We start from the raw sequence: 18,552 nt of genomic DNA on the forward strand, positions 1-18,552 counted from the left end.
TATATGTCACCTCATGGCCTCCCAATTCTTGACTAATGCAGAGGCCAGCAATGTCCCTAACATAAGAGACAGCCTTAAAGGGCTGCCTAAATTATGGCAATCTGTCATTGCAGACCCACCTCCTCCAACAATTAAGCCCACTCCTACTGCAGGGCCTTTTGCTGCCTTTCACAAAGATTGTGCCAGGGCAAATTGTCTCCAGACCTGATCCTGGGCTCTGCCAGTCCTTTTCTGATGCCAATGCAGCATACTAGGGTCACAGAGGAGGAGTGAATCCATCCCCAAATTTGTGTTCTTCTAATTTAAGTACTTGTAAAACAGATTCAGCTGAAGGTGATCACAGAGAGAGCTGAGAGAAAGAACACATTTACTTCCTCCATTATTTGCCCCACTTGCAGTGATAGTAAGGACAAGGTGAAAAATGTGTTTACAACACCTCCCTCCCTTCTTTCCTTTGCTGTCTCTTCTTTAGTGGCAAAGTGGTAGAGAGGGAGATAAAAACAAAAGAGAGGGTCCCTTTAAAAAAGAAAATTAGGAGGTGAAATGATAAATATCTTCCTGCAAATCTCTTTTTGGTGAGCCTGTCAGCAGAGAAACCTGGGGAAAATACCTAGGTATAGAGAGAATAAAATATTTTCCTCCACTTTATGAACATAAGAACGGCCATACAGGGTCAGACCAAAGGTCCACCTAGCCCAGTATCCTGTCTTCAGGTGCCCCAGAGGGAATAACAGAACCGATAATCAAGTGATTCATCCCCGTTGCCCATTCCCAAATAGAGGCGAGGGACACCATCCCTGCCCATTGTGGCTACTAGCCATTGATGGACCTATCCCCCATGAAATAATATCTAGGAGACAAAGGGAAAAAGGGTAGCTCCAGACCTCAGGTGGATAGAGTATTGATGGAAGCAACCTTTAGCTGGTTCCTTGCAGAGGGAGAGGCTTTTAACCTTTCCCTTAATGTCCTTTTGGCTTCCAGTAGACAGGACAAAATGGCAACAGACCCCAGCTAATTTCCTGCAGTTGCCCAGAAATCTGTTAATTTCACTCTGATGCTGCTTGATAAAGCTATGAGCAAACACAAAGACAACACTGCCTCATTCTACATTTGATTCACATTCACAAGGCTACTCAACAGCACAGGGGCTGGCAACAATTTTTCAGTGAAAGATTAAATTCTGCAGAAGTTAATTGGCTTAGGCCCCCACACGTTCAACATAACCCTTCCCACCAACTACTGGTGAGTGGCCTTTGTCAACGTACACACGATTCCTGAGGAAGAGAGGGAGGGTGGGCATTGCAGCTTGTTAAAGAAGTGAGTCATGGTGGTTGTGATTTTTCCCCATTTCTTCCCAAAAGCCCATCCCCATAAACCACACATTTGGGGGCGGGGGGGGGGGGAGAGGAGGAGGAGGTCAAAAGTTTATGAAACCCAAACTAAGTGGTTTACTTCATAAGCATAACTATTCCTCAGGCAGAAAAAAGTACATGAATTGAAAGAAAAGTTTCCAATACTGTAAGTAAAACACCACCACAATAATCAAGTCCCCAGTCTACTAACTAGAGTTTAAGGACAGAAGAGACCATTAGATCACCTAGTCTGAACTCCTGCATACCACAGGCCACTAAATTTCACTTGGTTACCCATATGTTGAGCCCAACAACTACGGTTTGCCTAAATCATGTGTTCCAGAAATGCTTTAAGTCTTGATCTGAAGACGTCAAGAGACGAAGAATCCACCACTTACTTCACTTAGTAATTTGTTCCAGTGATTAATCACCCTCACTGTTAAAAATTGTGCTCAATTTCCAATTTGAAATTGTCTGGCTTTAACTTCCAGTCTTTGGTTCTTATGTCATGTCTTTCTCTGTTAGAAAGAAGAGCACGTAGGCACCCAGTATATTCTCCCCACGAAAGTACTTATAAACTGTAATCAAGTCACCTCTCAATTTTCTTTTTGATAAGTTAAACAAATTGAGCCCTTTTAGTCTCTCATTGTAAAGCATTTTTCTTCAGCCCTTTAATCGTTTTTCTGGTTCTCTTCTATACCCTTTCCAGTTTTTCAACACCCTTTTAAAAATGTCAGCGCCAGAACTCTCTCACCAATTACATCATTTCCCTATTCACCACTCCCGTTTCTACATTCAAGGATTACATTAGCTCTTTTTGCCACAATATCAGCCCTGGGAGCTCACATTCAGTTGCTTGTCCACCAAGATTACTAAATCCTTTTCAAAGATGCTGTTTTCCAGGATCCAGTCCCCCAGTCTGTAGATATGGCCTGAACTTCTTGTTCCCAGATGGATAACTTTGAATTTGGCTGTATTAAAACATATTTTGTTTGAATGTTCCTCACTTACCAAGCAACCCAGATCATTTTCTCCGACTGCCCTATTGTCACTGTTCATCACTCCATTAATATTTGTGTCATCCACAAATTTTATCAGCAGTGATTTTATATTTACTTCCAGATCATTGATCAAAATGTTGAATAGCATCAGACCCAGTATCAATCCTTGTGGAACCCCATAAGACACATTCCCATTCAATGACAATTCTTCATTGACAACTACTTTTGAGACCTGTCAGTTAGTCAGTTCTTAATCCATACAATGAGTGCTTTATTGATACTGTATAGTGCTAATTTTTTAATCAAAATGTTGTGCAGCACAAAGTCTATTACATTTACACAGTTACCTTTAGCAATCAAATCTGTAATCTCATTGAATGAAGTCAGGTTCGACAAAACTTATTTTCCATAAACCATGTTGACTGGCATTAATTATATTTCTATCCTTTAATTCTTTAACAATTGAATCTCATATCAACCATTCCATTATTTTGCCTGAGACTGATTCAGGTTAACCAGCCTTCAGATAGCTGGGTCACCCTGCTTACCCTTTTGGAATATTTGCAAAATATTACTCCCGGGTTTCTGAAATTTCCACAATATTCCAAGATATATTAAAAATTAACATCACTGGCTAGAGAGCTCTTCAGTCAACTATTTTAGGACTCTTGGGTGCAAGTTTTCTGGGCCTCCTGATTTTAAAATGTTTTTGTCTAGTAGATGTTGTTTAAAACCCTCCTTAGTTACTAATGGACTGGAAAATATGTCGTCAGCCTCATGTGATACGGCACAGCCTGCTTCTTTCCAAATACAGAAGAGAAATAGGTATTCAACACTTAATTTTTATGCAGCTTTATAAAAAAATTATTATTTCCATCTAGTAATACCAATGCTAGGATTGCGCTGGTTTCTGATATATTGAAACTCCTCCTTACTGCCCTTCACCCTGCCTGTCATGGATTTTTTCCTGATGTCTTTAGCTTCCCTTATAAACTTTCTACACTTCATAACTACTAATTGATATTGATTGCTATCTGCTGCCCCATTTGATAGACATTGCTTTTTATTTCTAATTGCTGCTTTCAATTCACCTCTGAACCAGAATGGGGTTTTTGCCAAAAGTATCCTTTTTCTTGATTGTGTAATCGTGGCTTTTTGACTATTTAATTTTTCTGCCTAATTTCCTCCCTTCCCCCCAATCATTTCACTCATAGTTTTCTTCTATTTTGGTAAACTAGCCTTTTGAAGCACCAAGTACAGAATACTCCCATTTATCTGAAACCCTATTATTGAAACCCAACACAATATCTGAATTTCTTTCTTGTCCCCCAACATGAGATACATGTTGCAGAGGGCAAGGAAGGGATCTGGATAATAAGGAGGTACAGCAAGTAGAGCAGAGACCTTCCCAGCCAAGACTGTGAGGAGAAGGACAAGCCCCTGGCCATGGGGGAAACCACTCTGCTGCTGAATGGCTCCTGTGGCAACACAGGGAGCCCTCTGCAGCCCTGTTGTCACAGGAGGCATGGAGGGAGCTACAGAGGGCTCCTGCACTGCCACAGGGTCACACACACACGATCCCTGCGGGTGGAAGATGGATGGAAGGCTGCAGTCCTGGCAGGGCAGAACAGAGTCCTGGCCAGGTGTCTCTGCTCTGACTGCAGCCTCCTCCTGCCACACCTTGCACCTGCAGGGACTGGGCGTCACTGGCCCTGCAGCAGCACAGGGACCCCTCTGCAGCCCCTGTCATGGTTGTGAGTGGGGCAAAGAAAAGACTCCTGGCCAGGACTGAGGAGGAGGAGAACGAGTCCCCTCCCAGCCGGTGAATAGCTCTGAGCTTCTCAGTTACATGAACTCCTGGTTATCCGAATAAAATCTGTCTCCCCCATGTTATTCAGATAATCAGGAGAATACTGTATATACACATTACTTGTTGGAACTATCTTATGTTTGCCCACACTGAACGTAACCAGGTCATGATCACTGGTCCCTCGGCAACCACCAACATCCAGTCCAGTGATTAATTCATTTTTATTCATCAGAAAGAGACCCAAAATAGAGTTACTGTATGTTGGGTGCAATACCCTGTGTGTCAGAAAATCATCTATAATTTTTTAAAAATCTAACAACATTCTACTGTTGGCTGCATGAGACCTCCAGCATGTTTCCCAAATTCAAGTTCCCCATAAGAACACAGTATTTTTTTCCACACAAAACAGACAGGTGCTTAAAGAGAAACTCATCCTGTTCTCTAGTTTGATTCAGTGATCTGTAACAGACTGACAGTAGTCATCCCTCCTGGCCTTTGTTAGATAGCCCATATGGGCTGAACCAGCTCCAATTCATGGCTGTGGAAAGCTGGATAAGACCCTGATATACCAACCCATTTTTACCAACTTAATCACATTTTCAAGAGGTAGTCTATTTCAGTGTATACTAAACCAGTGCAAATGCACTAGCAACATGCTTATCTGAGGCCAAGATTACAGGGTTGTTTTTTTTTTTAAATGATAAAATTCTGAATTTAACTGTCCTGTTTTCTGTCACATCACTTCCACCATTTCTCACTATTCTTATGGACTGTGCCAATCTTCACAAACTGAGATTTTGGGTAGAAACCTGGATCTTTGATTTTAAATACCAGAAGAAAAAAGAACAAACTCAGGATGATGTTACATCAGCCACGTTTCACCTCTTCTGTACTGGACTTAAAACTTGACCTTTCTATGTATTTGGAATCAGTCATACAAACTAAGAAACGGAAGGGTTCTCTCGATTATATGAATTATTCTCTTCTTGTGTAGTTCCAGTTCTTTATTAGATCAAGCAAGATTTTCAGAGAGATTGACTGTAGCATTATTTGCCTGTAATCTGTCAAATTATTACAAAACCTCCTTCCATTTTTTTAATAAGTTTAGTACCTCCTTTTAGATTCCCTTGTTATATAAAGCATGTATTATGTTTTGTGTCTTATGTCCTGATCAAAGTTCTCCTCATATTCAGTGAAAGTTTCAATATACTTATGGTATTTGGATGCAGTTGTACGGATTTGGGGCTTTTCTGCACTTTGCTCCTTTAACTCTGCATAATTAAAGCAACAAAAAAAAATCCCAGAGTAGACGCAATTATACTGGTCATTGTATCTTATTTCCATTTAGGAAATGAAATAAGCCATAATTGTGTCTACACTAGGGCTTTACCAGCAAAGTCATGTGAGCAAAGAAAAGAATCACACCCTTTACCGACAGTTATGCCATTAAAACTTTCTGCATGTAGACCAGGCCACAGTCTTCCTGTTAGTTCCATTAAGCGTTGTTGTGAACTACAGGCATCTGTTCTCCTATTTTCAACCAATCAAGAGGTTGATGTTAACTGTCAAAGAAATTTTGAACTTCCATCACATGCTTTAGGGCTGCAGTAAATGTTCCTTTAAATATTGTACTGAACACACAAAATTTTGAATGACTCCTAAGAAATACTCCCTTAGCTTCATATCTGAGCAACTGGCAAAGATCTTTTTGTTATGATTTTCTCTACATTCTTGAGGGAATCATCTGCCATTTGCATACAATTATTCAGCAGTTTAAGTAGAACACACATTCCCTCCATGGATGCTTGCCACCATTAGAGAGTCCTCTCTCATGCTTGACCAACCATCTTCCATTACTGTCAATGTTGATTCTTCTGGTTCTTCCTTTATCTTTTCCTCTATTTCTTCACTTGAAGCACACAGTGGTGGACGTGCAGGTTTAAGTCTAGGACAAAAGTATGTATCCAAGACAAAATACTTCAATCACTTCTATGTATTGCTCACTTTGGAAAACAATTAAGGTGACAATATAAAAAGGATGCAACTTTCTTGTCAAGTTCAAGTTATTTTAATGGCATTATTGCCAAGTAATCTTTGACATTTTGAGGCATCAGAGTCACACTGAGACTGGTCCTGAAGTTGATACTCAGTAGCTGCTAGAAGATCCTACACAAGATTTGAATCATCACAGCAACACTGCAATGACACCAAAGGCATTGAATATGTCTCACTTGCAGTTTTAAACTCATCAATGTTCTGCTCTTCCACTTCAACAGACAAAATTGCATTCAATGGCACATTTGATCTGGAAGAGTTTAATGAAACCAACTTCTGCACTTTTTGAGATGAGCACAAATCCATTCTAATTTTCTGTCTAATAATCCTTGAAAATGTTTAGACTTTACTTTAGAAAATGTCTCAGTTTTCATTATTTCAGTGCATTCAATTGCACATTTCCTGACACTTCCTTCAACTTACTGAATCAAATAGATGCATTCAACAATGTTTAGTAATCAATAAATGCTAACTGCCTGTACACAGTACTCACCAACAGCTTTTGTTCTTACTAGTTAGGATGAGAAAAAGATGGAATTACTTCAATATACTCCCCACCTCAGTACGTTATTAAGTATTTTTTAGAAAATATGTTAGATGCACAAAATATGCAAACTTATTTCTAAGCCAAGTTTCAAGATATCAAAGGTGTTTCCCCTCTTTGAGTATTAAATCCATGGCAAGCGTCAAGTTTTTAAAACTTAAACCCTTTTTTGTTGAGTAGAAGATACAGCAGCTGAAACGTTTCTTAACTCAAGAATACCCAAAAGTAATTTCACTCATTTGCTACACAGAATTCACATTCAGAATGAGCACAGAAAATTTCCCTGCAGAATTATTTCCCAAAAAGTTATAAACGTCTGAAAGCAGTAGAGTTAAAACTACAGCATAACTTAACTGCATGATTAGAAAGAACTGCATTATAATGTCTTTGATCTGCCACCTATAAATGTTATTTAAAAATAACACAACATCTGTGGACAACAAACTTTCTGTTTTTAAATTTCAGCTCAAATCCTGAAGGAATACTTATTTCAGCACCACCACCACCCTTACCCTAATGACCCAGTCATATTTAGAATAGTAGGTATTTGAAACAAAGAGTATTTTGGGGCAATCAAAACGAGATACAGCAAGACAGACAGGCTTGCAGGATACGGCACCTAACCAATGAGAATAAAGGTGAAATTATGGCATAGCAACAAGGAAGGGGCAGACAGTCATTTGTAGGAAATACTGGTGAAACACAAAACACTCACCCACCCATCATAATATACATATAAAATATTGAATTGATAGAATCCCAAAAGATCTTACAATGAATTCAATCTCACAACTGAAGTGCAGCCACATCTGTGATGGACCAGAGCCATTTTTTAAAAGCATACCGCCTACATTGTGCTATCGTTCAGTATAAACTGGAGTAGCATATTCCATCCAAGTGAACTTTCAAGGGGAATTTAGGGAGGCAGAAGTTACGCAGTAACTCTGGCTGGAGTCTGGCCAGTACACAATGGCTAAATGCTCATATTCTTCATTAAAAAGGCTATTGGATCTTTAAACATAAGTGGCTCAGTGATTACTGGTGGCACCCCAACCAACAGGACTGGGATATTGGTTCAGTGCTGACTCACCTCACATACTGAATCACCAACACCTCTTCTTATAGGAGCACCCGGGTTCTTCCTGGAGACCTCCTATTCAAATAGCAGGGGCCAATAATGTCATAAGAACATAAGAACGGCCATAGCGGGTCAGACCAAAGGTCCATCTAGCCCAGTATCTGTCTACCGATAGTGGCCAATGCCAGATGCCCCAGAGGGAGTGAAGCTAACAGGCAATGATCAAGTGATCTCTCTCCTGCCATCCATCTCCATCCTCTGATGAACAGAAGCTAGGGACACCATTCTTTACCCTTCCTGGCTAATAGTCATTTATGGACTTAGCCACCACGAATTTATCCAGTTCCCTTTTAAACACTGTTATAGTTCCAGCCTTCACAACGTCCTCAGGTAAGGAGTTCCACAAGTTGACTGTGCGCTGTGTGAAGAAGAACTTCCTTTTATTTGTTTTAAACCTGCTACCTATTAATTTCATTTGGTGACCCCTAGTTCTTGTATTATGAGAATAAGTAAATAACTTTTCCTTATCCACTTTCTCCACATCACTCATGATTTTATATACCTCTATCATATCCCCCCTTAGTCTCCTCTTTTCCAAGCTGAAGAGGCCTAGCCTCTTTAATCTTTCCTCATATGGGACCCTCTCCAAACCCCTAATCATTTTAGTTGCCCTTTTCTGAACCTTTTCTAGTGCTAGAATATCTTTTTTGAGGTGAGGAGACCACATCTGTACACAGTATTCGAGATGCGGGCGTACCATGGATTTATATAAGGGCAATAATATATTCTCAGTCTTATTCTCTATCCACTTTTTAATGAATCCTAACATCCTGTTTGCTTTTTTGACCGCCTCTGCGCACTGCGTGGACATCTTCAGAGAACTATCCACGATGACGCCAAGATCTTTTTCCTGACTCGCTGTAGCTAAATTAGCCCCCATCATACTGTATGTATAGATGGAGTTATTTTTTCCAGTGTGCATTACTTTACATTTATCCACATTAAATTTCATTTGCCATTTTGTTGCCCAATCACTTAGTTTTGTGAGATCTTTTTGAAGTTCTTCACAATCTGCTTTGGTCTTAACTATCTTGAGTAGTTTAGTATCATCTGCAAACTTTGCCATCTCACTGTTTACCCCTTTCTCCAGATCATTTATGAATAAATTGAATAGAATTGGTCCTAGGACTGACCCTTGGGGAACACCACTAGTTACCCCTCTCCATTCTGAAGCTGAAGCTCTTCATCCTACTGTTTTCAAAAATTATAGCTTTATACCTGGGAATGGTACTTTCAAATTACTGGACATAGGAGCATCCCAGTGAATAAGCACATTACCTGGATATTTCTAGTAGGTCTACCAACAGCTGAATAGTTAACCAAATGCAATGATGATAAGTAAGATAACTATTAACCACTTAAGATGAAGGGGCGAAGTGACATTCTGGCTCTTTTCACTGAAAAGTCTTGACAACGTAAACCCCTGCTGGCTTGGTGAGTCCGCAGTCAAGATGCTGCTGTTGTGTTTTAACTAAGAGATGTAAACTTTTTTAAAAACAAGAACTTCTATTCTAATAAATTCTATATAAATCCATGGGAAGACATATTAATGAAATGTACAAGTGTCTCACCGATGTGAGCTTCTACAGTCTTACGTCACAAACAAGAGGCATCAGTGAAAATGAACTGTACATTACTCAACATAAATACAGAATTATGGATTGGTGAAGAGGAAAATCAAATGAAAAAGTTACAGCACCACAGAATAATGAATAGCCTCCAAAACCCATCCACAAATATCATAAAGGGTCCTCACAGTCCATCCAACAATATCACAACAAAATACTAGAAACCCACATTGTTGTTTTAAGTATCTGTTTACTAATACTATTGAATGTGACTAAACAATAACATTTAAATTAGAAAAATGTTTTACACGTAGAAATTGATAGACTGGATCAGAGCCAAGATCCATCTAGGGCAGGTATCCAACCTCTGACAGCAATCCGTACCAGATGCTTCAAAGGAAAATGTAAGAACCAAACAATAGGCAAGTATGGGATAAGCTGCTGCTCCCCCCTATACACACACACCTTAGATCTCATCCTGATCACTAATAGTTAGATATTAGCATAAACCTTGAAGCAAGAGGTTTAATATCCTTTACATTATTATTAATTATAACTCTGGACGGCCTTGTTACCCATCCTAGCACTTTTTAAATCTTAGTAAGTTCTTGATCTTAACTCCTTGTGGCAATGAGTTCCACAGTCTAATTACATGTTCTGTGTAAGAGTATTTCCTTTTTTCAGTTTTGAATTTGACACCTTTTAATTCATTGAATGCCCCTTGTTCCTGTGTTATGAGGCAAGGGGAACAAGGAAGCACAATTAATTTCTCACATGCAGATCGGTTTTCTGTTTGAAGAGCAAGAAAGTGTATTCTGTTACACTATTATCTGTTCACCCTTATATAAATCTCCTTGGGGCTGTCCCTGTTCATTTAGGAGCAGGAGCCTGATTTCCAAGCTGTTACCTTCCCTGCCTCCAGTACGCACATCGCCCCGTCTCCAGACTACAGGTCCAAATTAAAAGTTCTATTTCCTCTGCTTCCACTTCACTCTGACCGTCCGCAGCTTCTGCCTAACTCAGCGGGGCTTCAACCCAGTGCTGGCCTGCCAGACCCTCCTCCTGCGGGGGTTCCGGCCCGGCGCACGGCTCTTCACTCCCCGGGAAGCCGGTTTCTCCCCTCCTCCAGTATAATCCCACAAGGCATAATTCACGTTGTCCAGGGCCAGGCTGCCCATAGTTGTGCCCCGCCCCCCTTGGACAGTGCCACACAACGGGCTCCAGCGTCTCCAGGTATTTGTCAGTCCCCAGCCTGCCCCATTACTGATGTCCCGCGTAAGGCTTGGCCCCCTCTTCCCCAGGGTGGGCGCGGCCTGGGCCTCTCCCCCAGGGCCCTGCTCCCCTGCCGCCAGCCCCGGCGCCTCCATTGTGGCACGTCCCCCGCCCCGTGCCTTCAGCGGCAGCCCAGCGCTCACCTCCCCGGCGGGGCTGCGGGCCGGGCTGCGGGGCTCGGTGACTCCTCCAGCTGCAGGTACCTTGCCGGCCCCGGGAGCGGCTCCGCTCCGCCCGCGCCTTCTCTGCTCCGCGCTCAGCCTCCGCTCGGGGTCCGCTTCGGTAAGCGTCCCCCCGGCCAGCGCAGCGATAGGATCCCCCGGGCGGCAACAGGCGCCTCCGCAGCAAAGGTTCCGCGGGGAGGAGATAGGTTCCCACCTCCCAGGGGGCGGGAGAGATGGCAGCAGGAGCCCCCTGGAGGGAGGCGCCTGGTGTTCTGAGGGAAGAATTCCTGCTGAGCCTAGTTTCCTAGCGGGGCCAGCGGAAACTCCTGCTCCCCTCCAGTCCCACAGCTCTCCACATGGCCACACCCAAACTTTGCCACCGAAGGGCTGGGTGGCAATCAGTCCTGGAACCAGAGGGTATCACGCACCATGCAGATAAACATCTGTTCCCTATCTTGAACCCACATAGGCCAAATACTCCAGTCTCCCTTGGTTGTTTATTAGAAAGTGCTGGATCCTCGAGTTCAGGTTGGACTGTAAGTCCCTGTTGCTCAGATGTGGCCTCACACTGCATGTTCTGAGACAGCAAGTGGCTGTATATGAAAATTCAGCAGGCCTCATGGGCCCTGGGAGCAGTGCATTTTGAATATCCCTGCTCTGTAAAAAAAACAATTCACCCCATCACATTAGCGCTGGCTCCACAGTCCTGAAGATGCACTTGACGCCTAATGATATCTGAGTGGTGGGGTTAAGTCAACCCCTACAATTGCTGAGAGGCAAAACAGACCGGACACGCATGACCACTATTCAGAAGCAATGTCCATTAAGTGCAGAACTGAGAGCAGGAAACTGTGAATTACAACACTTTAATTCCATCTAGGGGCTGGACCTGGTAAAGTCAGACTGCTTATTTCTAGCATTACCAATGTTGCTTTACATGGCTCCTGTGAACTGTGGCTTAGGTGTACTCACTGCTTTGTAGTACAGAGTCCAGTTGATGGTGCAGCCCAGAATTGTCATCCCAATGATGTTATCTGGGAAGTAAGTATTGCATTTGCATTGAACCATTTATAAGACTTTATTGTGCTGCTTTAGAGTGTGATTGTAGCAAACAGCCAGGTAGTGCAATTATTTAATGAACACCTACTATGTGCTTGTCCCTGTAACATACAAACTGGGCCCAAGCAGGAAGTCCAAGGAAGCAAGAGTAAGCCCACTAGGTTTACTATGGGCCATATTGTATAAACTATGCAGTGGGACTGTCCAGTTTGTATCTTGCACAGTATTAAGCTAGACTTTCACTAAAAGGAAAAAAATGGCAAAATGAACTGCTTGTTCTGGCAATCAAGTTGGCGGCCTCTCCCATATCACTGTAGCTCAACTTCTTCTTCCTTTACAGAGGTCATATACATTCTAGAGATGCAGGAGCCAAAAAAGGAGGAAAAGCAGCCTAAGAACAAAGGGCCTCAGATCACAGAAGGGCAGATTCAAAGGTTGGATCCAATTATAAACAGACTGGTGACCATCCACATTGGGGACTCAGCCAGGAGTGTGACACTGCATTACTTTGTTCATTTGAGACCTGTACTTAAGTTTTAATTTAGACTAATATTTGCTGTTATACTAGTGAGGATGCCTAAAGGTATGAATGCTAAAGTAGGGAGCAACAACATTGGTAGGGAAGTAATTATGACGAAACAAGCCCTCAGTGAAATGAACTAAAATGGTGAACAGAAACAGAAAATATCAGACTATTTTCAGAAGAGTAAGCAGTCTAAACAAATGGTTCTATTCCATTGCCAGCTAAACCCAGGGTTGTGAGTTCAATCCTTGAGGGGGCCATTTAGGGATCTGGGCAAAAATCTATCTGGGGACTGGGCCTGCTTTGAGCAGGGGCTTAGACTAGATAACCTCCTGAGGTCCCTTCCAATCCTGATATTCTACGAGTGAAATGTTTGCAGATTTTTGTGGAATGGACAACATGGTATCATATAATACAGTACTTTATTGACAGCACATCTGTAATCACTTAGGTAACATTCTGGCTGGAATGCTGCAGCTGTGTCACACTTTTTTTACCTTCAGAAGTAAATGCTGTACCCTCGGAGGCATTTTTAAGTTCTTTGTATATTGCAGTCAGTGATTTATGGTCTGTTTCAGCTTTTAAGCTATGACTGTACAGCCACATGCAAGACCTTTCCAAAAGGTCTTAAAAATCAGGAAGGCCAAATCACACTTGGAGTTGCAGCTAGCAAGGGATGTTAAGAGTAACAAGGGTTTCTTCAAGTATGTTAGCAACAAGAAAAAAGATCAAGGAAAGTGTGGGCCCCTTACTGAATGAAGAGTCAACCTAGTGACAGAGGATGTGGAAAAAAATAATCTACTCAATGCTTTTTTTGCCTCTCTGTCTTCACAAACCAGGTCGGCTGCTAGACTATGGCACTGGGAAGTACGGTATGGGGAGGAGGTGACCAGCCTTCTGTGGAGAAAGAGGTGGTTCAGGACTATTTAGAAAAGTGGGATGAGCACAAAAGTCCATGGGGCCGGATGTTCTGCATCCAAGGGTGCTAAAGGAGTTGGCAGATGTGACTGTAGAGCCATTGGCCATTATCTTTGAAAACTCATGGCAATCGGAGAATGTCCCGGATGACTGGAAAAAGGCTAATGTAGTGCCCATCTTTAAAAAAGGTAAGAAGGAGGATCCAGAGAACTATAGGCCAGTCAGCCTTACCTCAATCCCTGGAAAAATCATGGAGCAGGTCCTCAAGGAATCAATTCTGAAGCACTTAGAGGAAAGTGATCAGGAACAGTCAGCATGTATTCACCAAGGGTAAGTCATGCCTGACTAACCTATTTGCCTTCTATGATGAAATAACGGTCTCTGTGGATGACAGGAAAGCAGTGGATGTGTTATTCCTTGACTTTAGCAAAGCTTTTGATATGGTCTCCCACAGCATTCTTGCCAGCAAGTTAAAGTAGTATGGGCTGGGATGAATGGACTATAAGATGGATAGAAAGCTGGCTAGATCGTCGGGCTCAAAATGGCTCCATGTCTAGTTGACAGATGGTATCAAGCAGAGTGCCCCAAGAGTCAGTCCTGGGGCCAGTTTTGTTCAATATCTTCATTAATTATCTGGAGGATGGTGTGGACTGCACCCTCAGCAATTTTGCAGATGACACTAAACTGGGAGGAGTGGTAGATATGCTGGATGGTAGGGATAGGATACAGAGGGACCTAGACAAGTTAGAGGATTGGGCCAAAAGAAATCTGATGAGGTTCAACAAGGACAAGTGCGAGTCCTGCACTTAGGACGGAAGAATCCCATTCACTGCTACAGACTAGGAACCAAATGGCTAGGCAGCAGTTCTGCAGAAAAGGACCTAGGGGTTACAGTGGACAAGAAGCTGGATATGAGTCAACTGTGTGCCCTTGTTGCCAAGAAGGTTAACAGCATCTTGAGCTGTATAAGTAGGGGCATTGCCAGCACATCGAGGGAAGTGATTGTTCCCTTCTATTGGCATTGGTGAGGTCTCATCTGGGGTATGGTGTCCAATTATGGGCCCCACACTAGAAGAAAGATGTGGAAAAATTGGAAAGAGTCCAGTGGAGGGCAACAAAAATTATTAGGAGGCTGGAGCACATTAGGAGAGGCTGAGGGAACTGGGATTATTTAGTCTGCAGAAGAGAAGAATGAGGGGGGATTTGATAGCTGCTTTCAACTACCCGAAAAGGGGTTCCAAAGAGGATGGATCTAGACCGTTCTCAGTGGTATCAGATGACAGAACAAGGAGTAATGGTCTCAAGTTGCATTGGGGGAGATTTAGGTTGGATATTAGGAAAAACATTTTCACTAGGAGGGTGGTGAAAACACTGGAATGAGTTACTAGGGAGGTGGTGGAATCTCCTTCCTTAGAGGTTTTTAAGGTCAGGCTTGAGAAAGCCCTGGCTGGGATGATTTAGTTGGGGATTGGTCCTGAGAGTCTATGATTCTATAACCTAGCATCCCTTCCGTGATTTGCACTTACATTTTCTCTGTCACTCTCATAGCTGTCACTCCCATCATTCATTACAAGTAGACTTTAAATCCCTCGTCTCTGTAGCACGACAACTCCAAGCCCTCCCTCTGAATCATCTGTGCAGAGATGGATTTCTTTCAGCCGTGCGAAAGAACTTCAATTCTCATGTAGAAGTCAGTATTCTTTTCAAATCCTTCACACACACACACACACACACACACACACACACACACACACACACACACACACACACCCCCCTCTCTCTCTTCCTCTCCCCCTTCCCCTCTCTCCCTTCTCCCCCTCCCCTCTGGGGCTGTGCATACTCCGAAAGGCAGTCACAAGAACCAGTATCTTCCTACTGTTGCATTAAAAGAGCAAATATTGGAGTTGTCTGTGTCCATGGGAACCTGCCCATTAATCTAAATGACTGAAGAATTTAGCTCCTGCTATCTCAGCAAACATTTCACTCCTGGTGGTCAAATGGGAAAGCACTTTTAAAGTTCTTGTCCAACTTCTTTGAGCACAATGTAGACTCTAAATCTATTCTTTGTTCTCTATTATTGCTAAGGAAGTGAGCATGTGGTTTCTTTAGACTTCTTGAGGTAAGTTAATCGTTTACAGGATAAAATTTTCCAATTCAATTTTTAGTATTCAAGGCATCAACATTAAAGCCGTCCACTACTCTGTGTCTGGGATTTCTAGCTGGTGAATAGTATCATCCCACTTCCAAGCAGTAGCAGATACCCAGTTCCCAAGAAACATCTCTGATTCAAGAATTGACTAGTTAGATTGAGGCAGAGAGCAACTCCTTTGAGGCTTGCCAAATTTCCCCCAAAAATACCTTGTATCACAAAACTACAAACATGCTCATGCTCTAAAGAAAATTGTAAGACTATCATTATGGCACTATCTGTTAACTCCTACCATAACAACAGTATGTGAGGGGATAACTTTGAATTATAATAGCCCTCCATGTAGCTGCTATTATTGATGGGCCCACCAGTGCAGGTTATATCACTTACAAAAGTCCTTTCATCTCAAAAGCCTTTATTAAGTATACACACAGCATCACTGAAATGCAGACACCCCCATGCACCAGCTGGCTCCCACAATGAAGCCAACATACTGCACAACAGAAGGGAGGATTTTGGTGTGCACCTGTGTGTATAGCCCCCCACTCCTAGCTGGCCTATCAGGCATCTTATGTGACACCCATGCCAGCAGCCCCCACTATTCCTTCCTGCAGCTGTGTCATTCTGCCACACTGCTGGCTTGACTGCATGGAAGTTACTTGCATTTTTTCCTCCTGCCTCGGGCTGCTATGCCTATAGAGACTTGTTGAGCAGGCAGCCCATCTCCCTTGCTGTTCACTGCTCCCCAGGTTGGATCCAAGTGGAGAAGGATGTGTTAGTGATTTGTTAGTTTTTTAGCATATGTAGGGGATCACTTTCTGATTCAGAAAGTTGAAGAAGCAACTAAGGGGTCATCTATTTTGGATCAGGTGTTGACCAGCAGGGATGAATTAGTTGCAGATGCAAAGGTGGTCGGGAACTTGGAAGGAAGTGATCATGATCTGATAGAATTGAAGATCCTAAGGAAAGGAGGAATAAGAACAAAACAAGGACACAACTTCAGAAAGACAGATTTCAGCCAACTCAGAGAAATAGTAGGCAAGGTCCCATGGAAAGACCAATTAGGAAGAAAAGGAGTTGAAGGGGCCAGGCAGTCCTATGCAGAGGAAAGATAAGAAGAGCCACAGGAGGCCAATGTGGCTGCACAAGGAGCTTTTGGGCTATCTAAAAGCCAAAAGGGGATACATACAGGGAATGGAAAGACAGGCATGTCACCAAGGAAGTATACATGGGAGTAGTGCTAGCATGCAGGGACAAACATCAGGAAAGCCAAGACAAAGAATAGTCTCAGCTGGCAAGAAATGTTACAGACATTGATGATGGAAAGTTCCCGGAAGACTGGAGAAGAGCTAATGTAGTGCCCATCTTTAAAAAGTTGGGGAAGGAGTAGCTGGTGAACTATAGACCAGTCAGCTTGATCTCGATACCTTGGAACCTACTATACTAACTAGAGGTATATATAAAACATTCAGTTTGCAAATACCTAGAGGATGAAGAACTGATCACTAGCAGCCAGCTTGGACTTACTTAGAACAAATCATGCCAAGCCAGTTTGATTTCTTTCTTTGACAGTATAATTGGTTTGGTGGATAGTGGGAATGCAGTGGACATAATGTACCTGGACTTTAGCAAGGCTTTTCACACAGTCCCACATGGCATTCTGATAAGTAAACTGGAGAAATGCAGGCTTGGCAGAATTACCATTAAGTAGATACATTATTGGTTAAAAAACTGCAAACTACAAGTTACTATTAATGGAATGATATCAGATTAGAAAGAGGTCTTGAGTGGGGTTCCACATGGATGTGTTCTGGGTTTGGTGTTACTTAACATTTTTACTAATGATCTGGATGTAGGAATCGAGAGCATGTGACAGATTCCCCCCCAGGATGCCACCTGGAACTGGGGTACCACTGAGCCCCCCTGTCCCACCAGCCTGGGCTCCCTTTTACACTGTATTGCTGTGACAAGCTGCCAATCCCTCTCCAGGCTCCAGCCTGCACTTTCACCAGCACATATACAAGTAGGGACACACCCAGCTGCAGTTACATGCAGACATTCTGACCAGCTGCTGCATGGGAAGGCTCCAGCTAGGGTACTTCCCAGCTATTAAGGCACACACCCTCTCTTGAGTGTAAAACCAGAATTATACCATCTTGCGCTGCACAGGGAACTGTACAGCATAAGCTCATGAAATTTGCCCCTTCCCTCAGTGTGGAGAGGAAATATACAACAGCTTTCTGCCCCAAGTTATGACTCCCACACACTGGTTTTACATAAAGCAAAACCAAGTCTATTAACTACAAAAGATAGATTTTAAGTGATTATAAGGGATAGCAAACAGATTAAAGCTGATTACCTAGCAAATAAACAAAAAACATAAACTAAGCTTAATATAATACATTGATCAGATATAAATAGCAAATTCTCACCTTAAGTGATGGATACAAGCAGGCTGCAGATTCTTAAGGGGAAGGCTGCACTTGCTTACAGCTTGGAATCCCAGGGTGTTCCATTCACAGGCTAAAAATCTTTTTAGCCTGGGTCCAGCACTTCCCCCAGTTCAGTCTTTGTTCCTCAGGTGTTTCCAGGAGTCTCCTTGGGTGCGGGAGTCAATGAAGAACCACAATGATGTGGTTCTTCCCTGCCTTATATAGCTTTTACATATGGCAGGAACCCTTTCTTTCAAAGCTTGGTTCCCATGCCAGTCAGTGGAAGAATACTGACATCTCAAAATGGGGTGCCGCACCAAGTGACCTGGTCACATGTGCCTGTAGTGTCACAGCAGCCATTACTCAGTGGCTGTCTGTAGCATCCTCAGGAAGGCTCCCCAGGTGGGAGATAAGCATCTACTAAGGCCTATTCTCCTAATGGCCATTGTACTGAATAGGCTTATCCCCATCCACAGTCTAGAATGAAAATATCTTGTCTAGTGGGCATTACCCAGATGCAACTACGTGTGAGATACAGATACATAGTAAATATTCATAACTTCAGCT

At 42.7% G+C, this 18,552-nt stretch overlaps 1 protein-coding gene across 2 annotated transcripts in view; it reads right to left on the reverse strand.

Annotated features, from left to right (window-relative positions):
* RAD54L2 (RAD54 like 2) overlaps positions 1 to 11,011 on the reverse strand; it is a 92,149-nt gene extending 81,138 nt beyond the window's left edge. For both annotated transcript variants that reach the window (XM_030568315.1, XM_030568314.1), the window contains exon 1: positions 10,884 to 11,011. The gene's annotated coding sequence lies outside the window, so the exon portion shown is untranslated. The remainder of the gene's footprint in view (positions 1 to 10,883) is intronic.
* Positions 11,012 to 18,552: the final 7,541 nt, after the last annotated feature.

Source organism: Gopherus evgoodei, chromosome 7 (assembly GCF_007399415.2).
Source record: "Gopherus evgoodei ecotype Sinaloan lineage chromosome 7, rGopEvg1_v1.p, whole genome shotgun sequence".
NCBI classification, from domain to species: domain Eukaryota; kingdom Metazoa; phylum Chordata; order Testudines; family Testudinidae; genus Gopherus; species Gopherus evgoodei.